This window comes from Myotis brandtii, unplaced genomic scaffold, assembly GCF_000412655.1.
Source record: "Myotis brandtii unplaced genomic scaffold, ASM41265v1 scaffold263, whole genome shotgun sequence".
Lineage (NCBI taxonomy): Eukaryota > Metazoa > Chordata > Mammalia > Chiroptera > Vespertilionidae > Myotis > Myotis brandtii.
In genome coordinates this window covers 351731-356224 of record NW_005360011.1, presented here as the reverse complement: position 1 = coordinate 356224, position 4494 = coordinate 351731, and the positions used below count along the sequence as shown (strand labels likewise).

Sequence of the window (4494 nt, the reverse complement as noted above, 5' to 3'; positions counted from 1 at the left end):
GGACCGCGGCATCTGGCGCCTGTGGACACAGTGACCTGCTGGGGTGACTCAGCGGTTACCCTGGCGGCCTCCCGCCGCAGCTCGCTCTTCCTTGTCCCTTTCTGTCCCGTCTCCTCCACCTCTCCCTGCTTTTTTCTCCACCTCATTCCTTTTATCTTATCCCTTCTCCCTTTGACTTTTTTTTTCATTTATTTCCATTATTCTTTTCCACTGAAAAGCAATGCCGATTCCTCTTCCGAAGAGGAGCAATGGATCCTCTGAATTTTGGTTTTTGAGCCGCGCTCTAAATAAAACAATGCGATCTGAGGAAGTGGGGGTGCCCGAGGCCCCACAAGCCCCCGCCTATTCGGGGGAGGTTTCTCGCAGAAGGCCCCTCCGCTGCAGGACGGAGGCCTGAGTGCCAGGCCCCCCAAGGCCAGCCTTTCTAGGGGAAGTTCCAATCCGACTTGAGGAATCACTTGCCAGAGCCTTGCAGGGCAGTCTTCGTGTTTCCGAAGTTAGGACACTTTAATAGCCAGTTTTTCTGAGTGAAATTTTGTTTGTTTTTGCGATGCGAATTAAAAATAAAGAGAACACAACCAACGCCCTTCCAACAATACAGGCCTTGACTTCTGGGGGCTTTATGCACCCGGATATAAAACTGAATGAGAGCTGCCCTCTGTCAGGCGCCACCACTCAAGCCTGGAAGCCTCCCTGTGGGCTTTATCGAAAAACCAGAAAATATGGGAGGAGGGGTGAGTGCTCAAGGCAAACAGGGACACATAGCTTTCAACTTGGGACTGCCAAGTCCAGGGGCAAGAGCAAGGTCATTGAGTTCTACACCAAGGTCTCTTCACCAGATATTTTAGAGCTGAAATTGTATTGCTGCAAACCATGCAGTATTTGGAGTATCAAGTATCCATGTATATTGATACTGTATTTTTAAAGTGAACAAAATAGCCACACTCTCTTGAAGACCCCCCTCAAGCTGACCAGTCCAGGGTGGGCCTAGGACGGGAGCAGGACAGTGAATGGGGGGCCTCAGCAACCCACACAAGCACCATTTGCGGGGGTGGGGGGGTGCTCAAAAGAGCAGCCTTCAGCCTGGTAAGCCGCAACCTGTGCCCAGCGTCACAGACAATAGCTAAGTTTAAATCTTTAAAAGTATAATAAAAACACAGGTGCCAATGTAAAAGGTTGTCTTTTCATAATGTGCCGCAAGGCCTCTTCTACAGCACCGAGACCACCCTGTTCCCACCTGGGAAGGAGCCGCCATCTAGCCCACAGGGAATGGTTGGTGTCCTCAAGAGATCCAACCACCTCTCTGGCAAAGCTGCGTTGATATTTCTGGGTTGTGTTTTTTAAAACACAGACAGACACACTCACACACACCAAACCGACCTTGGAGTATTTTTCTGGCGAGGACATGCCCACATGTTTTTGTTAATAAATCATTATCACTCTGGTCAGTCAGATGGGCCCTATGAATGTAAATTCGAAGAAGACCATTATGATGGGGAGTGAGGTGAGGAGGTGAGGGGGGCAGGCAAGAATAGTCTGTCACGCGGTGCCAGATCTGGCTTCCCCAGCGGCTGGGAGCTTTCATTCACAGGCCTGGGGGTGCACACATGCAGCTAGAGGGGCAAACTGTTGGAAATGGGTTGTTTCAGAAGCAGGCACTCCACAGCCAACTTATCACGCCTTCTCAATCCAGCTAAAGCTGTCCTAGAAGCATCAGAAGTAAAACTTCTTACTTTAGGGTGAGAAACTACAGTGTCTGAATTTACAACTGCTCCTTCGAACCCATCTAAATAACTAAGCGCTTGCTCCTTCCCTACAGATCAGATAAATCAGTGACCAACGAGATACAGAGAACTGGGGGGACCACTGCATGCTTCAAAACTCTCAGCCCCTCCACTGTGAGAAGACACACACCCCTTCCACCCAAAAGCTACCGCGGAGGAGCCCTTCCCTTTGTAGACAGCACATGCTGTGGGCTGTGAGGATGCTTCACATTTTAATTTGTAAATGATCATGGCAAGCGTGCTTCTGCCCCTCCACGCACCCAGCACCTTGTCATTCTCAAATGGAGGCACATGAGTAAGTACCCACTTTGTGTTTTGTGCATTTGACCCAGGTAATGTTCTTCATTCTCCCATTTGGCAAAAGCAGGTCCCCAGCCCCAACAATTAAAAGTCTGTAGCTTTGCCCGGCACTTTGAATCTTAATTCATATACCCAGCTCGATGGTTTCCACCTCCAAGTCATTACAGAATGCTAGCGGTTTCTAATATATAATATATCAGTTCTCAAGTTAACTTGTTGCTTTACTCAGAATCACTATTTCCTATTTCTTTCACTTTAGGTAACCTAAGACTATAGATAGGAGGAGCAAACTTTTTTTTTGCGGGGGGAGGGGGGGGTAAGTACTTTTGCAAAACAGAAAAGTAAGTAGCTGCCAAAATAGTAACAGTCACAGATTTCGTGAAAAGTGATACAAAAATAAGTATGTTTAAATATGTATATACAATGACTGCTTAACTAGTGTTTTGCAAAATGTCTGGCTAAATAGAAAAGTTCCCTTTCTCCATAATAATTGATAAATGCATTTAGCGGCCCAGGCATGCAAAGTACGGTAGAGCTTTGAGGCGTTTGTCCAGTTCATGTGGATGTCCCCCAGAAGTCTTTTGTCCAGAGAACTTAAGAAAAAGCAATGTTTGGGCTCAAATTACAGTTTCCTCGATTTTCCACTTTGTTTTATTAGTACAAACCTGACAGTGCATTTTCTAAGTCTAAATGTGAGAGCTCACAGATGAAAACAACAGAATTAAAATGCTTTTTAAAGTGTCTCCTTTGCTTATATTACTCCCAAAAATCTTTCAATCCTCCTAGATTGAACACCACGTAAAGCCAAATCTGGACTTTTCAAACTTAGTTTCAAAGAAAAGCTCATGGCGGCAGCTGGTTGATCTTGGAGCTGAGTTAGAAAAGGGCATCTTCCCCCTCTTCCAGGGGAACCTCGTTCCTGGGCCCCCTCCTAACAGGCTGTGGCAGTCACAGGTGCCTTGAACTGCTGAACTGTGGACGCTAGCTTCTCACTTCCAGTCACTCACGGCTTCCCTTTCTTAGTGGTGCTCTCTAAATCTCCTTGGGAAAATTGTCAGCAACAAACTGACTAATTGCTCAAAACCGGTCAGAATTTGCTCTTCACGGTTTTAGAAGTTTTTCAGGAATCTTTTTTATCCTATCCAAAATACAGTTCCATCTTCATCGGCGATGGCTAAAGCTCTCTGGGGCAGAAACCTGGTACTGTATAAAAATTTTCTTCAACTGTGTTAAGTAATATTTTGCTAAGAAGTTTCAAGCTCCCAGTTACCTCTAACCAACGACTATTTTGTCGTTTCTTTTCCCCAACAAGCCCTTCAAAGACAAATCCAAAATCTTCCCATAGCCATAGGAGGTACCAAGATTAAAGCAGCCATTAAATATAAAATCAAGTAAAAGAGATCATCGACGCCTTGACTAAATCTCCAGGATCTTGAGTTTTACTTAGAAGTCAAAGCATGTATCAAGTTGAAGAGCATTCATTATTTAATAGTTCATACCTTAGGATGCATTTTATTTTCCTGACTGCTTCCCCAAGTCTGCAACCTGAATGGTTGCTCCTAAAGTAGCTTATTACATACCTTTAATAATTTTAAGGGGCTTTTGCTTTCACACCCAATCTTTTTTCCAGCCCTATGTACACTTCACTGAGAAATGGACGAATCCTTTTTTTTTTTTAACTGTTTCTTTCAGGCCAGTTCACAGACATGGATGGGTGGGAGATGGGGAAGTCATTGTACTCGTATTTAAAACCCTGTGTTATGCAGTGAATTCACTCGTCGTGGTGAATTTGCACAGAAAGGTTTGCTCCTTTGGCAAGTTTGAATGAGCAGATTTGCTTTGGAAACGGCTACATTTTACTCAGTACCAGCTACAGCGAGTCAGTGCGCCCCCTGCTGACAAGTCCCTAGTGCGACTCCTGAGCACTTCCAAAGTTTATTTTGTTCAGTAAACCGTGTCATATAAAATTAACAACCACCAATAAAATTAGCTTATATGTTTCAACTGTAAAAGTCCAAAACAAAGTAAAGCTAGTCTTCGTGGCGCTAGAGATCTCTAGCCTGGCTTCTCCGCGGCTGAACCAAGGTCCTTTTATCTAAAGCCCAGTGCACAAACATATAGCTTAATGTGACTAGTGTTCTTCCTTTTATTTCTTTCTCTATGGCAACCAATATGCTCTGCTCAGAAATGTTCCCCATCAAGGAAACAAATGATCTTCAGGGAGCAGCTCTATATGGCATCTGGTCCAATGGAGCACAGAGAGTTAACCCCAGTCAAAAGCGAGGCTGCCAAGCAGTAAACAAGGAGTGGAAACCCGGCGGATCCTAGCCCTCTCCCCAACTGCAACCTCTCCCTCCCTCCTTACAAACCATTTCATTGATTTGGCATCAACTGTTGCCAAAGAAACTAC

At 45.1% G+C, this 4494-nt stretch overlaps 1 long non-coding RNA gene across 3 annotated transcripts in view; it reads right to left on the bottom strand.

The window, feature by feature from the left end:
- LOC102243356 overlaps nt 1-4494 on the bottom strand; it is an 83039-nt gene that overhangs the window by 76592 nt on the left and 1953 nt on the right. The gene's annotated exons all lie outside the window — the stretch shown is intronic.